At 38.1% G+C, this 21563-nt stretch overlaps 1 long non-coding RNA gene across 1 annotated transcript; it reads left to right on the top strand.

The window, feature by feature from the left end:
* The first annotated feature begins 9890 nt into the window (after positions 1 to 9890).
* LOC135050786 (uncharacterized) lies at positions 9891 to 10827 on the top strand. Its single transcript, XR_010241817.1, has 4 exons — positions 9891 to 9960; positions 10044 to 10111; positions 10446 to 10514; positions 10621 to 10827. It is a non-coding gene; the product is annotated as an uncharacterized LOC135050786 (long non-coding RNA).
* The last annotated feature ends 10736 nt before the right edge of the window (positions 10828 to 21563 follow it).

The following is a 21563-nucleotide window of genomic DNA, read 5'->3' as shown; positions in this document are numbered from 1 at the left end:
ACATCACATATGTCGAATTACCAGACAATCCTACTAAGGTCTATCAAGATGAGTTGTTGTTGCTTCTATCAGAAGCTCTGAAGAATGAGGTCATTTGTAAAGAAGAATTCGACTTTCTTTATATTAAGTTTCCAACGGTTCCTACCTTTTACCATATCCCGAAAGTACATAAGAGCAGGACAGCACCTCCGGGAAGGCCGATCATTGTGGGGATCAATTCCTTATCTTCTAATCTCTCTCACTACTTGGATCTCAAGTTGCAACCATATGTGCTACAATTGAGATCTTACCTGAAAGATTCCACCAGTGTCCTTCATAAATTAAGCACTGTCATATGGACGGAAGACATGTGTTTGCTAACAATTGATGTACAATCTTTGTATTCTACCATCCCTCACAAAAAAGGATTAGATGCAATAAGAAAAATCCTTTCAGATGATTTAAATGTGACTACAAAGGTTAGGAATTTTTTGTTAGATAGCATCAACTTTATCCTTGGTCATAATTTCTTTGAATACAGTCAGAAGTATTATCTGCAATTACAAGGAACAGCTATGGGGAGCAAATTCGCCCCGGTTTACGCTAACCTTTATATGGGTTTGTGGGAGGAGACCTTTATCTATCAGTCCAAATACAAGGAAAATATACTCTTTTACCAGAGATATACAGATGATCTCCTTTTTATTTGGCGTGGTGATACTTCCAGTATTAATGAATTTGTTTCATTTATTCATGAAAATGTTTTCAATTTGAAGTTCACTTTTCAAACAAATACCACCAGCATTGACCATTTGGATTTAATACTAACTGGACATTCAGGTAGCGTGATTCAAAGTAAAACATACTTTAAAGATGTGGACGCCAACAGTTATATTCCACAAACCAGCTGTTATTTATCCAGATGGAAACAAAGTGTACCATATGCCCAATACCTGAGGATCAGATGCAATTGTAGCACCCTAGAAGATTTTTGGGAACAGTCTTCCGTCTTGACCACGAGATTTCTGGAACGGGGATAAGAAGGACCTTCTAGATATGGCTATGAATAGGGCAGCCTTACAAGAAAGACAAACCATGTTAGAACCAAAGGCTAAACCCAAGGTCAATAGGAACATGACCTCTCGGCCTTTTATTACCCAATATAATTGTGATAATTACAGCGTCAGAAAAATAATGTAGAAGCACTGGGACATTTTGAAAAAAGATCCTATCTTAGTCCCAGAGTTACCTGTCAGACCAGAATTCGTATTCCGCAGGGCAACAAACCTTAAAAGTATAGTGGCACCCAGTAGAGTATGAGAAGAAACTTTAATGAAACCTAATAGTGGTTCCTTTATCCCGTCTAAAGGTTGTTTCCCTTGCTCTAAGTGTATTTGTTGCCACTATATGGAAAGAAAACCATTCAGTTGCAAAACATATACAGGGAAAACCTATAAGGTTAGCCATTTAGTGAACTGCAACACTGAATACGTCATTTACAGAATCACCTGTAGTTGCGGTTTGTCTTATATTGGAAAGACTAAAAGACAATTAAAAATCAGAGTCCAAGAGCACATGAGAAACATCAAGAATAAAGTCCTCACACACAGTTTACCCCGACATTTTAAGGAGAAGCATGAGTCTAGGGTAGATAAAAATAATTTTTCATTTACTGTTTTAGAACATATCCTGTTAGATCATAAGGGGAGTAGTAGAGATTTTGCTCTTTCCAAAAAAGAAACTTTTTGGATTTATACATTAGATACCCTAACCCCTAATGGTCACAATGAAGGGTGTGACATAGTGTCATTTTTATGAAAACTCTTATGCCCAGGACATGTTTGAAGATCATGTAGTAATAGTATTGTAATATATGATCTTCATTGTAAGTGTGGAAACATTCGTATGTTCACCCAGCCGATCCTTTATTACTATATTCTTTTTTTCCCCCCGAATACTATATGGTCTATTTTTTCACATCTATATCTTTGTATGATATTAGAGAGCATACCCACAGGGGTTTCATTTAGTAGTGGGGTTTGCCACTTATTGTTAATTAAAATGTACTTAGTAGAATTGTCACTAATATCATGGTTTATTAGGTTAGGATTATTAGTTTAGGATATTTTTAACAATATATGACCAGCCATGCTTAAAAAAATATAGTTAGTGGCTATTGTCACTAATGTCATGGTTAATTAGCTTAAGATAATTAGCTTAGGATATCTTTAACTCCCATTTTCACTTATATGTGACTAACCATGCTAATACATATAATATGTGTGCTAGTTGGATTGGTCATAAGTTATACACTTTAACATTCGTATCACTTTAGATAATAAATAAATAAATAAATAAAAAATGAAAAATATAATTAAAAAAAATAATAATAATAATTTTTTAGGTATACCATGAATTTGGTTTTCCCTACACCTTTCTATATATATGTTTGCCATCACTGCAAATAAAATGTTGTTAGTGCCATAGTTACTAATATTTTGGTGAATTAATTTAGGATTATTAGCGTAAGACTTTTTCACTTATATATGACCAGCCATGCCAATTAAAATGTAGTTGGTAACAATTGACACTGATATTATGGTTTAATTAGCTCAGGATAATTAGTTTAGGATGTCCTTAACACAATTTTTCACCTATTTGTGATTAGCCTATGCTAGTACATATAATGTGTGTGCTAGTAAGTTCTGTCATATGTTATATATTATTATTATTCCTGCCATTAATAAACACTTATAGTTCATATTTTCATTAATATTTATTAGACATTCCCTATACCTTTAATATATATCACCAAATTGTTCCCACTAGGGCTAAGTGGAAAGCATGTAAACCTAATTGCTTCCACTTAAGCTCATATATACCTTTTGTCATATGTTTTATTTTAATTTATTTTTTATATAGGCTGGGAATGCATGCACATTTTATTAGACCCTTATGTACTAATGGTCTTATACCATTTTTGTGACTTTTAGTTTAGTTTTTCTTTTAATACTCACAGGATATGAGGTAGTTGAGGCAATTGAAGGTGTGGTATTTAAACCCCTAGATCAGCACAGTGCTTTCACCGCTGACTAGGAGAAGCCACTCTTCCTGCTGAGTAAGTTATAATGTAATTATTTTTGTTACTTTCAAGGCTGGGCTGACTCACGGATGTTTCCTTACACCTAGGAATGTTTCTGTAACTTTGTATCCATTTGAATGTTTAATGAATCTTTAAACCTGCCTTAGTAGCAGAAGGGATTCAGTAAAACCTATGTTAAAAGCCATTACCAATGTTTTTTTGACACTGGAGCTGATTAAGCACTGTTGGTGCTAATTATATCAGGAACCATTTGAATTTGATGTTTATAATAGAGATTAATTCCATCTTTATGAAAAATGACATTATGTTGGTAATTAATTCTTATAACACTATTATACTACTATATTGATCCTTTATACCACTAATATTGGTCATTAACTCTGAGAACACCATTATACTACCATATTCCACCTAAGGAATTAGGTAAAATTAATTAGGCATTTATAACATCTGTTAAAACATCCTTATACCACCTAAGGAATTAGGTAAAATTAATTAGGCATTTATAACATCTGTTGAAAATTATTGTATATACTAAATTGAGCCTTTTCTATTGATTGGAACATATTTATAAGATCAATATGTCATATATCATTTTTCATAGGCATTATCTGCATAAACAACATTGTGGCTTGTAGTGAATTCAGCACTGTAGTGTTATTGTTTGCCTCACTGAGTTGGTATGTATCAAATCCCTCATTGGTCAAATGAATTTTCATCACAATTATCTATAGATTACACTATGATAATGTTTCCATTATAGGCACATTCATTTTAGCTGTGAATTCAGCGCACTTTTCATTACATCCATTACTGCAAGCGTTTTTATTGGTATGTACAAATTTGTTTCTGGGTTGTTTTGTACTTTTACATGTATGTACATTCATGCTCCACCCCCTCCATCTGGAATTTCCCCATTAAGATCTGTTAATATTTAATATAGTGTCATGTATACCAGTTCATAGTCTATGTATGGATTATAATAGACTACATTGAATAATATAATATAAGAATTAATTGCTAATGTTTAAACATATTCAACTGACTCATATCCCCTATACCTCATCATTTTATTTCTGAAATGTTTTAACAAAATATACCCAATGGGGTTCAGTAATATTATATATTATTATATATATTATTATATATATATCTTACGATTTTTTCAGATTTTTTTTGAGGGATAAATTCGATCATATATCGGTCATGCATTCTTTTATGTTCTTCCGACCTTGTTGGTATGTATATGCATGTATATGCATATATGTATTGATGTTTTATCATTTTTTTGACCACTATGGCTGGATCTGGTTATTATATACATTGTTATATCATTGATTCATTTATTATATAGATAATGAGCCCCTGATGAAGTCCAGTTGGATGAAACGCGTTGGTTTTGGTTTGGATATGAGAGCATCGGATATGTATTAGTTAAGAGAGCATCTTCGGATTAACAAACTGTCCGCATTATATTGTTTTATATCTGTCTGTATTTTAAATATGTCAGCCATCTGTTATTCAATGTGATTCACTGTCTAACACTTTTATACAAATAAATTGGAGTTTTTTAAGTGAACTGTGGTCAAATCCTGGAAGATAATACCTTGATTAAGCTCCCTTAAGACACTCCCTTTTCTTTTATCTGCACTTTTGTACTCCATCTAACATGGAGTACGCCTTGAGGTTGAGCTCCATACTTAGCGCTTTCATTAGGTCTACCCCAGTTTCCATCCATTGCTTTCTGTTAGAAGACCTATTAAGCAGCTGATCATGACTCTATTTAGAGATAGATCTAAAAGGTCAACTAAGGTTAAAATTATTTTTGAAGATGAAGAACTTATTATCCCTTTTGATGATGAGGATTACTATGGATATCTCAACTCCGTTGAGAAATTAGCCATTAGGGAGTTAAAGAGCTGGTATGACATCATTACCTTAGAAAAATACCTGGAGTTAGGTCGTATCCCTAGAGGATTATGCCTCCAGAAGACACCAACTATAGGAGGGGGAAGTAAAGAGTTTATTAGCAATTGGAATGCTATATTGGATGATTGTTCATCTAAGTTAATTACTCTAATTATAACAGAAAGGAAAAGGGAATTAAATACATTAGACGCAGAAATAAATATATTGAAGCCTTAGCAGCTAAATTTGACGAAAGCAAAGAATTCAAAAGGGATGTACATGACCTACAATATAAACTTGACACTGTCGAAAATGAGATCATATCTAAAAAGCACAACATATTCATTAGAGATAAAAATGACTATATATTGGGTCTGGTTCATCACATACCGGTCCCAGAAGATTGACAGGACAGTAAGGGTAGGTTGCAGACCCAACACCATAGGAATACACAACAGGATAATTTTCCAAGATACAATCAAGTACATTTTGCGAATTCTAATGTTAGAAACATGAATCGAGGTCGATATAATAATCGGAGTCCTTACCAATCTCCCGGATTCTATCGGGGACAACCAAATAGAAATAGAATACCTTCTTATCAGAATAATTACAGATCTCGTAGGTACCAAGAGGACCCTAGAGAGAGATATCCACCAAGAAGAGAACGTTATGATACCATGAGATCACCCACTCCAGATGTATTTCAACAAAGACGTTATTTAGAAGAGAAAAGGTGTATGCGTTTTCCCCTTGTACAACAAACAGAAATGCTACACACGCGTATGGACTCTCCACAAGAGCTAAAGAGAAGTTTAGCTGGAGACAACGAGGAACCAGAGGGGGCAGAAAAAATCCCCCAAAAAAGAAGGGCCCTATTCCACCAGGAGAAATCATGTCTGGGATTATTAACATCACAACAAGAGAACTATCCACAGCGTAGAAATCGTTATTAAATAAAGGTTTGAAATTTGCCCCGGATATGCATATGAATAAGTTTGACTTATTCATTGACCTAAATAAATATGTACGAAATTTAACCATTCAGAGACATTTTCTTAAATCCATCTAACATACAAAATGTAAGTAAAGATAATAAGCCGTCTGTTTCTCTTCCATCTAAATTTTATCCGGTTGAATCCAAAGGCAGCCATATAGAGATCTTTTATGAGTCAGTAAGGAATGACTTCAAGATGATTAAGGTTTCTGACAACAAATATAAGGCGAACCTTAACCCGCAAGAGAAGAAAGCTATTAAAACACTTAAGGGTGACAAGGATTTGGTAATAAAAAGTGCTGACAAAGGAGGAACAGTGGTTTTACAAACCAAAAAGGCTTATGTAGATGAGGCCACCAAAATTCTGTATGATAACATCACATATGTCGAATTACCAGACAATCCTACTAAGTTCTATCAAGATGAGTTGTTGTTGCTTCTATCAGAAGCTCTGAAGAATGAGGTCATTTGTAAAGAAGAATTCGACTTTCTTTATATTAAGTTTCCAACGGTTCCTACCTTGTACCATATCCCGAAAGTACATAAGAGCAAGACAGCACCTCCGGGAAGGCCGATCATTGCGGGGATCAATTCCTTATCTTCTAATCTCTCTCACTACTTGGATCTCAAGTTGCAACCATATGTGCTACAATTGAGATCTTACCTGAAAGATTCCACCAGTGTCCTTCATAAATTAAGCACTGTCATATGGACGGTAGACATGCGTTGGCTAACAATTGATGTACAATCTTTGTATTCTATCAATTCCTCACAAAAAAGGATTAGATGCAATAAGAAAAATCCTTTTAGATGATTTAAATATGACTACAAAGGTTAGGAAATTTTTGTTAGATAGCATCAACTTTATCCTTGGTCAAAATTTCTTTGAATACAGTCAGAATTATTATCTGCAATTACAAGGAACAGCTATGGGAAGCAAATTCGCCCCGGCTTTCGCTAACCTTTATATGGGTTTGTGGGAGGAGACCTTTATCTATCAGTCCAAATACAAGGAAAATATTCTCTTTTACCAGAGATATATAGATGATCTCCTTTTTATTTGGCGTGGTGATACTTCCAGTATTAATGAATTTGTTTCATTTATTCATGAAAATGATTTCAATTTGAAGTTCACTTTTCAAACAAATAACACCAGCATTGACTATTTGAATTTGATACTAACTGGACATTCAGGTAGCATGATTCAAATAAAACATACTTTAAAGATGTGGACGCCAACAGTTATATTCCACAAACCAGCTGTCATTTATCCAGATGTAAACAAAGTGTACCATATGCCCAATACCTGAGGATCAGATGCAATTGTAGCACCCTAGAAGATTTTTGGGAACAGTCTTCCGTCTTGACCACGAGATTTCTGGAACGGGGATATAAGAAGGACCTTCTAGATATGGCTATGAATAGAGCAGCCTTACAAGAAATACAAACCATGTTAGAACCAAAGGCTAAACCCAAGGTCAATAGGAACATGACCTCTCGGCCTTTTATTACCCAATATAATTGTGAGAATTACAGCGTAAGAAAAGTAATGTAGAAGCACTGGGACATTTTGAAAAAAGATCCTATCTTAGTCCCAGAGTTACCTGTCAGACCAGAATTCGTATTCCGCAGGGCAACAAACCTTAAAAGTATAGTGGCACCCAGTTGAGTAGGAGAAGAAACTTTAATGAAACCTAATATTGGTTCCTTTATCCCGTCTAAAGGTTGTTTCCCTTGCTCTAAGTGTATTTGTTGCCACTATATGGAAAGAAAACCATTCAGTTGCAAAACAGATACGGGGAAAACCTACAAGGTTAGCCATTTAGTGAACTGCAACACTGAATACGTCATTTACAGAATCACCTGTAGTTGCGGTTTGTCTTATATTGGAAATATTAAAAGACATTTAAAAATCAGAATCCAAGAGCACATGAGAAACATCAAGAATAAAGTCCTCACACACAGTTTACCCCGACATTTTAAGGAAAAGCATGAGTCTAGGGTAGATAAAAATAATTTTTCATTTACTGTTTTAGAACATATCCCGTTAGATACTAAGGAGAGTAGTAGAGATCTTGCTCTTTCCAAAAAAGAAACTTTTTGGATTTATACATTATACTATATGGTCTATTTTTTCACATCTATATCTTTGTATGATATTAGAGAACATACCCACAGGGGTTTCATTTAGTAGTGGGGTTTGCCACTTATTGTTAATTAAAATGTACTTAGTAGAATTGTCACTAATATCATGGTTTATTAGGTTAGGATTATTAGTTTGGGATATTTTTAACAATATATGACCAGCCATGCTTATTGAAATATAGTTAGTGGCCATTGTCACTAATGTCATGGTTAATTAGCTTAAGATAATTAGTTTTGGATATTTTTAACACCCATTTTCACTTATATGTGACCAACCATGCTAATACATATAATATGTGTGCTAGTTGGATTGGTCATAAGTTATACACTTTAACATTCAAATCACTTTAGATAATAAATAAATAAATAAAAAATGAAAAATATAATAAAAAAATATATTTTTTTTTTTTAGGTATACCATAAATTAGGTTTTCCCTACACCTTTCAATATATATATATCTATTCTTAGCAGTGGAGTTTGCCACCACTGTAAACAAAATGTTGTTAGTAGCCATAGTTACTAATATTAGGGTGAATTAAGTTAGGATTATTAGCGTAAGACTTTTTCACTTTTATATGACCAGCCATGCCAGTTAAAATGCAGTTGGTAACCATTGACACTGATATTATGGTTTAATTAGCTCAGAAAAATTAGTGTAGGATGTCCTTAACACAATTTTTCACCTATATGTGATTAGCCTATGCTAGTACATATAATGTGTGTGCTAGTAAGTTCTGTCATATGTTATATATTATTATTATTATTCCTGCCATTAATAAACACTTGTAGTTCATCTTTTCATTAATATTTATTAGACACTCCCTATACCTTTAATATATATCACCTAATTGTTCCCACTAGGGCTAATTGGAAAGCATGTAAACCTAATTGCTTCCACTTAAGCTCATATATACCTTTTGTCATATGTTTTATTTTAATTTATTTTTTATATAGGCTGGGAATGCATGCACATTTTATTAGACCCTTATATACTAATGGTCTTATACCATTTTTGTGACTTTTAGTTTAGTTTTTCTTTTAATACTCACAGGATATGAGGTAGTTGAGGCAATTGAAGGCGTGGTATTTAAACCCCTAGATCAGCACAGTGCTTTCACTGCTGACTAGGAGAAGCCACTCTTCCTGCTGAGTAGGTTATAATGTAATTATATTTGTTACTTTCAAGGCTGGGCTGACTCACGGATGTTTCCTTACACCTAGGAATGTTTCTGTAACTTTGTATCCATTTGAATGTTTAATGAATCTTTAAACCTGCCTTAGTAGCAGAAGGGATTCAGTAAAACCTATGTTAAAAGCCATTACCAATGTTTTTTTTGACACTGGAGCTGATTAAGCACTATTGGTGCTAATTATATCAGGAACCATTTGAATTTGATATTGATAATAGAGATTAATTCCATCTTTATGATAAATGACATTATGTTGGTAATGAATTTTTATAACACTATTATACTACTATATTGATCCTTTATACCACTAATATTGGTCATTAACTCTGAGAACACCATTATACTACCATATTGGTCCTTTATACCACCTAAGGAATTAGGTAAAATTAATTAGGCATTTATAACATCTGTTAAGACATCCTTATACCACCTAAGGAATTAGGTAAAATTAATTAGGCATTTATAACATCTCTTGAAAATTATTGCATATACTAAATTGAGCCTTTTCTATTGATTGGAACATATTTATAAGATCAATATGTCATATATCATTTTTCATAGGCATTATCTGCATAAACGACATTGTGGCTTGTAGTGAATTCAGCACTTTAGTGTTATTGTTTGCCTCACTGAGTTGGTATGTATCAAATCCCTCATTGGTCAAATGAATTTTCATCACATTTATCTATAGATTACACTATGATAATGTTTCCATTATAGGCACATTCATTTTAGCTGTGAATTCAGCGCACTTTTCATTACATCTATTACTGCAAGCGTTTTTATTGGTATGTACAAATTTGTTTCTGGGTTGTTTTGTACTTTTACATCTATGTACGTTCATGCTCCACCCCCTCCATCTGGAATTTCCCCATTAAGATCTGTTAATATTTAATATAGTGTCATGTATACCAGTTCATAGTCTATGTATGGATTATAATAGACTACATTGAATAATATAATATAATAATTAATTGCTAATGTTTAAACATATTCAATGGACTCATATCCCCTTTATCTCCTCATCTTATTTCTGAAATGTTTTAACAAAATATACCCAATGGGGTTCAGTAATATTATATATTATAATATATATATATATATATCTTACGATTTTTTCAGATTTTTTTTGAGGGATAAATTCGATCATATATCGGTCATGCATTCTTTTATGTTCTTCCGACCTTGTTGGTATGTATATGCATATATGTATTGAAGTTTTATCATTTTTTTGACCACTATGGCTGGATATGGTTATTATATACATTGTTATATCATTGATTCATTTATTATATAGATAATGAGCCCCTGATGAAGTCCAGTTGGACGAAACGTGTTGGTTTTTGGTTTGGATATGAGAGCATCGGATATGTATTAGTTAAGAGAGCATCTTTGGATTAACAAACTGTCCGCATTATATTGTTTTATATCTGTCTGTATTTTAAATATGTCAGCCATCTGTTATTCAATGTGATTCACTGTCTAACACTTTTATACAAATAAATTGGAGTTTTTTAAGTGAACTGTGGTCAAATCCTGGAAGATAATACCTTGATTAAGCTCCCTTAAGACACCCCCTTTTCTTTTTTATATATATATATATATATATATATATATCATATTACAGTACTTAATTATATTCACATGACAAAGGCTGAGGGGACAGAGAGTGCCTGGTAATGAGAGAGGAGGGATGAAGGGGAGAGAGACAGAAGCAGCAGAGAAAGAGAGATTAGGGGAGAGAGAGAAGCTGGAGAAAGAGATAAAGGGAGACAGAAGCTTGAGAGTGAGAGAGAGAGACAAAAGTTGAGGGGGTGGAAAAATGGAAGGGAGGGAAAAGGGTGAGAGAGAGAGGATACGGGGGGGTGATAGAGGGGGGTAAGGGGAGATAATAGAGGGGAATAAGGGGAGAGAGAGAGAATGAGAATAGGAGTGGGGTGAGAGGGGGGTAAGTGAATACATAGAGATAGTAGGGAATTGAGAGAGAGAGTAATCAGGGAGTCAGACTGTAAGAGAGCGTCAGAAGAATGGGGAGAGGGAAAAGAGACAGACAGTGGAGAATGTGTGAAACTCAAAGCACCAGGCAGCCAGCTGATGCTATGCAGCAAGGCTCTGGGAGGAAGCACTGACCTTCAACAGCGCTGTGCCCGTTGCCCCCCACTAACAACTTTGCCCTGGATGGAGCTGGGCAGCGTGTGAACCTGGCTGGCAGTGGTGAACCTGCTGTATCAGCGGCGGGCAGGAGACCTGAACCTGTAGCAGCAGTGGAAACTCCTGAACGGAGACTGATCTGCGGGAATCTCAGCTGCTAAAAACAGTGCTTTCAGATGTCAGCGCCCTAGACACCTTGCCAACGCAACTTACTTATCTTGCGCGGCGTCGGGACCTGGCTGTCACAGCAATGATGGCTGCACTGTTCTCTTATGTGCGGCCATGATGTCAGAGCCTCTAGTCTAGAGGCTCTAACATCGCTGCTGCATATGCGCATAGGAGGATAGGGCCAGCCGTGATTGCTGTGACAACCAGGTTACAGCACCGTGCAAGATAAGTGGCGTGGGCGAGGTGTTGACTGTGTGTTACGGGGGGGGGGGGCAGCCGTGATTGCTGTGACAATCAGGATCCAGCGCCGTGCAAGATGAGTGTTGTAGGCAAGGTGTCGACTGTGTGTTACGGGGGTGGGGCGATCACCCTGAATGTGTTACTTAGGGGGACATGTACTAAGCAGTGATAAAAGTGGAGAAGTGAGCAAGTGGAGAAATTGCCCATGGCATCCAATCAGCATTGACGTAACATTTAGAATTTGCATACTATAAAAGTTTACAGAGCAGCTGATTGGTTGCCATGGGCAACTTCTCCACTGACTCACTTCTCCAGTTTTTTCACTGCTTAGTACATGTCCCCATTAATCTTGTTTATGAAGATAATTCAAATTGGACAAATGTGTTGTGAATCATGTCAAATTGAGAACCATTTTTAACTTATGCATAGTTACTAGTGCAAAAAGTGGCCTTTACTCATAGCAACAATTTTATGCTAAGGGCCTAATTCAGCATTGATAGTTAATCTGAAAAATTGCAGTTGTCTGCGAGTAGAAAGGCACCGACCTGACAAAAAGATAAAATGCTGCATGCAAATTTGTGAATGCATCGCAGATCACTAAACACTCGCAGATGCATACGCAAATACTAAAACATCAAAGAGTTTCTGCCATCTGTGCAAATATGAATAGGTCTGAGACTGCCACCAATCTGGGACTGAGTTGGCCTGGAAGTGCTTTCCGCTCTTCAAAACTGCCATAGACCCTCCCCAAAAATACTGGGGCACGCCTGTGTATTTTCTGGCACACCCAGAAAGTGGCAGCTTTCTGCCCAGAAACGCCGGCTTCCTGTCAGTCAATCAGCGGCTGCATTGTGTTTACGATCTTTAAGCATTTTCTGTAGCTATTACCCCTCACGCTTGTGCAGTCGTTCAATAATCGATCCATTTGCAATTTCTCTAATTAGCGATACATGCTGAAACAAGCCCTAAATTGTTTACAAAGTGAAAGAAAACGTCAGATTGCTTACTATAGCGTAGAGCACATTTTTTTTAAATGCCACCCACTGTACAAAATACTGTACTTCTATTAGTTGAACTTGCACAAGCTCAATGTTAATATCCAGTTGATGAGTTATTACATAAGCCTCATATCTTCCTAATATAACTTATCCTATGTTGTAGTATTTTGTGATTGGCTAATCTACAGCACAGGAGAGTAAAACACATAAAGTGTAGTATCCCCTAGCTTCTTCAGTGTAAAATCATTTAAGTTATTAATGAATAGATTTGGCTACATATACTATTATTTTAGACTTTTTGAGTTCAATAACATCATTTCTGAAACCCTGGAACAATTTGTATAAATTGCACGCTAAAAGCAAACTTGTAAATGCAGGGGGAAATACCATGGATACATATTATAACCTTCATTTTATTTCATACCACAAATTGATCATAGCCCATAGTAAAATGCATCATTCTAATTGATTAAAATGTATACGTTATATGTAAATGCCTAATATTAGCTGTTGTGAGGAAAAGGCACTGGATCTTGTATAGTAGCTGTTGAACTGCAACAGAAGCCTACTGAATGGAGCATCTTCATGCTGTCAGTTATCTACAACTATGCAGGTCAAATGCCAAAATCAATGAGTTGTAAGTGATGTGAATTTGTAGTCATTGTACTGCAAGGAAAGCCAGCTGCATAGGAACACATCTACGCTGTCAGTTCTCAATTATTCAGCGGGTCAGGTGCCAGAATGAATTAGCTAAAACTACTGCAAGTAAACTCAGCTGCAGAAAAACTGAACACAATAACTTCTTAAGCATTCCTATTAGAAGGAGACCAGGAAGCCAGGAATACCATCAATTCCGAGATACTGTACAGTATACGGTAGAACATGAACAAAAAAAAATAGATGATGGTACTATATGCAGTGTGTCATGATATATATACAAACAGACAACAAACCTGTGTTAATGCTGTGTGAGTGCAAGCAGTTTTAAAATACGTTGTATGAAATTAAAATGTCTGTATAAAATTATATTATAAGTTATGTGTAAATGAATATGGCCTCACAGTGAGAAAAAATATCTAAAATATGAAACTAAAACCCTTATGAATTATATATTCTAGTATAACAGCAATTTTCATTTCTGTGCTATAAGTGTGTACCCCCAAAATCATGCACACATATGTCCCACAAGACACATTATGTCTTTTACAAGATATGCATTTTATTAATGTGACAAAAGGGCACAAGAGCAGACACAGGGGTGGGGGAAGGGGGGTATATTTACTAAGGTCATGATTTCATTCGAATTCATTCGAGTTGGGTTTTTTTTCTAAGTGGCATCTCAGCAATTTACTAAACGTTAAACTCTGCAGTTTTGGGGGCATTTGTATTTTTTTTCAAGGCTGTCTACACAAATCCGAATGAATACACCATCGGTCAAATGCACCTGTTATTTAATAGAACACGGTAATTTACCAAGGATTCGTATTTATGAATGCAGTCGGAAATACTCTCAATTCATCCGCAAAAGGCCTTGATTCGTAGATAAATGATAAATAGAACTGGTTTTGGCTGGCGGGTTTCTGATCTTTCACTACTGGCCAATTGCTAAGGTATGTGTTATAATATCCCTGTATGGTTGTGAAGATAGTGTTTATGTTTTTTTGTGTTTTTGCTAGAGATGAGCGGGTTCGGTTTTACTCAGATTTACTCGGTTCTCAAAACGGCATCTTATTGGCTCACAGATGTCTCGTGTTTTGAATAGCCAATAAGATGCCGTTTTGAGAACCAAGTAAAACCGAGTAAAACCCGAACCCGCTCATCTCTAGTTTTTGTTAGGTTTTAAACAAAATAACACTTTTGTCTGTGTGCAGTATACCTTTATAATGTTAAAAATTGAAAGCACATTTGGGTTAAACATTCTAGTACCACACTATTGTATGTTGATTTGTGCTTAATTGGTGTATGTTTGCCCATGCTTTCACGTCTCCCTAAGGGAATTTTATAACATTTTTAAAACTGTTATTAAGGACACTCTTCTCTATATCAATACTTAACCACTGCTGCATGTGTAAGCTATGTTGCTTGAATGTCACCATGCATATTAACTACTTAAACAACTGTACTATATTTATTCTAGAAATAATTGACAGACACCAGTTTTTGTTTTGCCATGGTTTTAATTTTTGAGAAGCAAATAATAGACCATGGCCTTAATTTTGCCAAAAACATGTATAATGGTATTTGCATACAATTATCAATTTCCAATTAAAGCACATGATTCTTTGTAATTATTTTGCAGGTCTTCCGCTGGATGTGGATAGGCCTTTGCCACTTGTGTCTGGTTGTGTTCGACCAGAACGTCTTGGTGGTGAGGTGACAGGTGACACTAAGGGGGTTTTGGCTGTTGAACTTGTACTTGTTTGCTCTGATTGATGCCGGAGATGCTGGGTTAGTGTAGTTAGAGTGACATTCAAGTCTCTAGTATCTGTCATGTGGCTTTCCATTATTCTGACCATGCTCTCTTGTGTCGTTTGTGTGGCAGTTAATATTTACAGGTATGGTATGATTTACAGGTATGATTGATTTTCATCCACGACTCTTTGATAGGTGTCTAGCATCCTATTATTGTCTGCCCTCAGTAAATCTATGGTGTTAGCAATTTTCGTGAGTTCAGTGGTTTGTTTACTGTTTCTTCTACATAATCTTGGTGTGTGATGGGCCAGACTAGCGATTAATTGTGTTTGCCTATGCAAGCACTCTAGATCAGTGGTTCTCAAACTTGGTCCTCAGGACCTCACATGGTTCACGTTTTCCATGTCACCCAGCAGCTGCACTGTGTATCACCAACTGTCACATTTGAAAAATCTACAGGTGACCTGCAAAACATGAACCATGTGGGGTCCTGAGGACCGACTTTGAGAACCTGTGCTCTAGATTATTGCTTTGCTGAGTGGTCCAGCTGTCCCAGAAAGCCTGTTTCTGAGACTGTAGTTGTGGTGTGGTTGGGCTTATGTCTGGTTGTGGTGTCATTTGCCTGTGCGGAGTAGACAAATGTGTGTGGGTTGGGTCAGGCAGGGGTATTGGTGTGAGGTGAAATGTGTATGTCTCTCCATTGTCAGGTTCCGGCACTTGGGCTGGTGGAGTTGGCTGAAGTATGAGATCACCTGAAATGAGAGACCAGTTGTGTGTAAGTGTAAGCTTAATATCTAAACAAGAATATACAATGTGTTTTGTTCCTTCGACCTACAAATATTAAGTTACAGAAATTTTTAATTACTGGATATTGTTTTTATTCACATTCTTTTCTTTTTTTTTTTTTTTAAATTCTTTATTTTTCATTTTGTAATATAAAACATTTTCCAAATATGTCAACATACATATCAAAAATAGAACGTATACAACAGTCGTATGACTCAACGGCTGTAGTTATAAACATCAATAAGTGTTTGCAACAAAGGGGGATCAGCAGATTCACCTATATTTTCTTAAACCGTGTAACGTTCAATATTATTTGCAAAATCTAAAGTTAAGAGCAGCCCCATGACGATATTGCTTATTAATATATCATGTATTTAGGGTATGAGGCATTCGACATTTGGAACACATAGATAAAGAAAATGACAAGGGGAGGAAGAAAGAGGGGGGGGGGAGAAGAATGGGGAGGGGAATGAGTGGGCCACAGACGTTGAATATAACTAAGTTAAGATAGAGGCCCTAAGACCTCCATCAGCAGTGTATGGTCAGGGTGCATAGTCAGCATAGGTCTTAGTAGTCTTGAATTCAATCCAAGGAAACCAAGTAGCTATATAGTCTGAGTATTTGTCTAAGGCGGTAGAATAAACATCTTCCATATGCATGTAAAAATCAATGCGTTGGAACCATTCCCATATTGTCGGTGGATTAGTGGATCTCCAATGTACCGGTACTACAGCTCTTGCTGCGTTGTTTAGGTGTTTAATGAGGGATTTCTTGTAACGAGAGAGGGGTATATCTGAATGTGATAATAACCAAAAATCTGGGCCCAGCGGGACTGAGCCCCCCAGAATCTTTGTAGATATTCCCATGATCGTTTTCCAGAATGGGGCAATTGACGGGCAATCCCACCATATATGGATCAGTGTGCCCGTACCCGTACCACATCGCCAACACAGAGGGGAGACCGAGGGGTAGAATTTGTGTAGAAGTGACGGGCATCTATACCATCTCGTCAGTAATTTGTATTGTGTTTCCACAACATCTAGACTAGTGGAGCATTGTGCCATAACTTTGCAGTGTGTGTCCCAGTGGATCTTGATTCCCCGATGTATTAAGTCCTTATCCCATGTGTCACAGAAAGAGGGGACCGTAGGAAATAAGCCCTGTTGTAGAATTTTGTAGATACCGGACACTACATGTGAGGGGGTTATCTCCTGGTTACACATGGATTCAAAGGGAGTAAGAGCTTTATAAAAATCTGTCGCCTCTCGTTGTGAGGTAACAAAATGGTGTACCTGAAGGTAAAACCAAAAGTCCTTAGCGGGTATATCACCCGTACTCTGTATTTCAGAAAACGTTTTGATTTTGCCATGTGCAAGCAAGTGTCCAACCCTAGTCACACCCGCCCCCTCCCATCTATAAGCAATCTTATTGGACCTCCCTGGGGGGAACAACGGGTTGTCAAAGATGGGTCTAAGGGCTGTTCGTCTAGACGACACTCCCATCTTGTAGCGAAGTGTCCGCCATAGAGCTAAAGTAGGCCCCACTGTGGGATGTGATGAGCGTCTAAAACTAGGGAGCCAGGGCACTGTCTGTAGGTTAAGATTGGTAGAGGACGATTCCAGTTCAACCCACTGTTTTCTATGTGGCACGGGGCGGGACCAGTCCACTACTCTGTGCAGTACCGTGGCATGGTAGTATGCGGAAATCATAGGCAGTTGTTGTCCACCTTGGGATTTCAATCTAGATAAATGGCTATGCTTGAACCTAGGTTTCCTGCCACCCCATATAAAGTGGCTTATTGCCTTGTGTGCTTCAGCTAAAAACTGAGAGGGAAGTTTCAAAGGAATAGTTTGAAAAAGGTATAGCAATCTGGGAAGAATGTTCATTTTTACTATATTTATGCGGCCTAGCCATGAGAACCTCTGCGTGAGCCAGTGCCTCATCTCCTGTCTCAATTTTCAGAGTAGAGGGGTATGATTAATAGCAATCATAGTAGTAAGTGTCGACGGAATCTGAATTCCTAGATATGTGATATGGGATTTTTGCCATGTAAATTGGAACGATTGTGACAGGAGGGATGCCATGGCAGATGGAAGCGTGATATTCATTGCCATGGATTTTGAATAGTTGATTTTAAAATTCGACATGTCTCCGAACCGTGCGAATTCCTTCATCAGGTTGGGTAGAGAAATCAGAGGGTTCGTTACGACCGCTAATAAGTCATCAGCAAAGAGGGCCAGGCGATGGTCAGTTTTACCTACTCGCAGTCCCGTAATGTCAGGGTTGTGTCTAATCGCACGTGCCAAGGCCTCCATGCACAAAACAAAAATTAAGGGTGACAGCGGGCAGCCCTGGCGTGTGCCGTTAGAGATTGAGATGGACTCGGAGAGGACACCATTCACCCTGACCCGTGCAGACGGGGCCCTATATAATGAAAGAATCTTTTGTAGAAAAACATCCCCCAGACCCAGTCGCCGAAGCACTGCCTCCATGAAATCCCAATCCACCCGGTCAAAGGCCTTTTCTGCGTCTGTGGAAAGGAGCACGAGAGGCGTGTCAGTCATCTGTGCGTGTGCTATCAGGTCAATGACTCTAATAGTATTATCTCTGGCCTCTCTGCCCATAACAAAGCCGACTTGATCAGGGTGGATTATATCCGGTAGCAGCGGCTTAAGGCGATTAGCCATAAGCTTTGCAAATAACTTGACATCTACATTTAACAGCGATATCGGCCTATAGCTAGACGGGAGCGTCGGGTCTTTAGAGTCTTTTGGGATGACAGTAATATGGGCGCCTAAGGACTGGCTCGAAAAAGGAGCTATTGATGATATGGTATTGCAGGCCTGTAGGAGAAGGGGGCTGAGTTTTCCCTGAAAGGCCTTATAATATGTGACCGGGAAACCATCCGGTCCCGGGCTTTTACCATTGGGCGACGCTTTTAGGGCAGCTGTCAGTTCTTCTTCAGTGAAAGGGTCGTCTAGTGCCCGAGCAACGTCCGATGGAAGGGTCGGGAAAGAGATCTCATCTAAAAATTCTTGTATTTTATGTTTGTGGTCGGCTCGTGCGGTTGTCGTCTGCTTAGAGGTCAAGTTGTATAAGGCTGAGTAATACGTATGAAAGATCGCCGCTATTTCCGTATCAGAGGCCCGGGATATCCCATCAGCACCTGTGAGCTTAGGTATATATGTCAGAGATCTCTGAGCTCTAAGAGCACGTGCCAGAAGCTTACCGGGTTTATTTCCCCATCTATGGTATTTGTGTCGACATGTACGGAATGCCCTACGGGTACCGTCACTGAGTAAGTTGTTAAGGGCCTGTCTCGCTGTTTGGAGTTCAACATAAGTATCCGACGCCAATGTAGATTTATGAGTCAATTCCAGTATTTTGATTTTCTCTAATAAGGTATTTCTGCATTCAGCCTTCTGTTTTTTCAGACGTGAGCCCATTTGTATGCATTGGCCTCTAATCACACATTTGTGTGCCTCCCATAATATAACCGGAGATACATCTCCAGTCGCGTTCAGAGAGATGTAATCGTCTATCGCTTTCTCAATTTGGCCTCGATAAACAGGATCTCGAAGGAGTTGTTCGTTAAATCGCCAGCGCCAATGTTTGGGGGGGGGATGACGGAGAGCAATGGTTAGCGTAATCGGTGCATGATCTGACATTGTTATTTGGCCAATAGTTGCATCGACCAATAAATCTAGATGGGCATGGCTCACGCAGAGGTAATCTATTCGAGAATATGAGTTATGTGGGGGTGAGTAAAAGGTAAAATCCTTGTCTGAAGGGTGTAAAAGACGCCAGGAGTCGATTAGCTGAAAGTCATGTAAAACAGTCCTAAATCTCCTAGATTCTCTAAGAGTATTTCGTGGGGACCCAGAGGAAGAATCCAAGCGAGGTTCAAGGACCCAATTAAGATCTCCACCCACCACCAGTGTACCCAGTATGTTTTGCTCGATTAGTTCCAACGATTCTCTAAGGAACCGGGTTTGGCCCTGGTTGGGGAGGTATAGGTTTACAAAGGTGAATGTCTGATGGGCTATGGAAGCTCTAACCAGTATCCCCCTTCCGTCACCGATCTGCGTTACGGAGACATCCTGCAATCTCAAATGTTTGGCGAAGAGGATGGCAACCCCCCTAGCCTTCGCACCAGAATAGTCGTTAAAATAACCAATGGGGAAATGACGAGAGCAAAGGCCGGGTGAAACCCCCTGCTTAAAATGAGTTTCCTGCAGGAAAACAACTTCCGCCCCATCAGTATGTAAAGTATGTAGTAGGCCTGATCTCTTTTCAGGGACATTTAAGCCCTTTACATTGTATGAAATAATCTTTAAGCTAGCCATATATAAATGATAGCAGGTATCGACTTATTGAGTGATTCATCTTGACTATGATTCTTACATATTGCTGTGCTATGAAACAGCTGAAAATGGAAGTGGCACGGGAAGGGGGGGGGGGAGGCGGGTGGACACATGAGGAAAGAAGGGGGAACATATAAATTGTAACTTAGAAAGAGATATGGAAAGAGAAAACAAAAAAAAAAAACAAAGAAAAAATAACATAGACAACAACATGTAGTAGCAGTCTCTGCATTGATAGCCACGGGTATAGATTAAGTCTCCCATGGTCTAAAAAATATACAGCAGAGGGGGGGGGGTTCAGAGGATGATATCGGGCCAAACAATTTTTAGTAAGTAAATAAGTAAATAACATAGCAATCCCAAGGGATACATCCTGGTCGACAAGAGAGTGGGTAGTAGGAGACATGACAGCCACCTCCTCTCACTCCGTCATCTAGTCCCACATAGCCCATACAAAACCGCCCTGGCTAATTACGTACACAATTTCTAATATTTAAGAAAAAAGCGTGTGTTCACAGGGCAATTGGAGCTCACAAATTGATCAGCCAATAACAAGATCAATGCGAGCATGTAGTGGGGTAACCAGGAAGAGAAAAGATAACATAACTTAGGCTGGTTGACGAAATCAAGAAACTCCCGATGCTTCATCCGATTTCCCAGTCCGATTGCGTCGTCTGGAGACACCCACTGTTTTCCAAGGCTCTCTGCGGGGCAGCATCGATGTGGGAAGTTGCAGGGGGTCCATCCAATTTGGCAATGGGATCAATGGCAGACCTAATGCAGAACAAAATGATGGAACACCATCATAGTCCTCAAGGACGTGTCTGTTGCCATCCCGGGTGACTTGGATGCTCAAAGGGAAGCCCCAGCGGAATCTGATATCCTTCTTCCGAAAAGCTTCCGTAAGGGGATGGAGGAGACGCCTTTGCTGTAGGGTCATCCAAGAGAGATCCTGGAAGATCTGTATGTGGTGGCCATTGAAATCTATGGTCGAGGTCTGTCTTGACTTCTGTAGTATAGTCTCTTTCACTTGGAAGTAGTGCAGCCGGCAGATGACGTCCCTAGGCCGTTCTGTGGGTGCTCCTCTCGGCCTTAGTGCCCGATGTGCTCTATCAAATTCT

The sequence above is a fragment of the Pseudophryne corroboree genome, chromosome 2 (assembly GCF_028390025.1).
Source record: "Pseudophryne corroboree isolate aPseCor3 chromosome 2, aPseCor3.hap2, whole genome shotgun sequence".
Classification (NCBI taxonomy): Eukaryota; Metazoa; Chordata; class Amphibia; order Anura; family Myobatrachidae; genus Pseudophryne; species Pseudophryne corroboree.
This window is presented reverse-complemented; position numbering and strand designations above follow the sequence as displayed.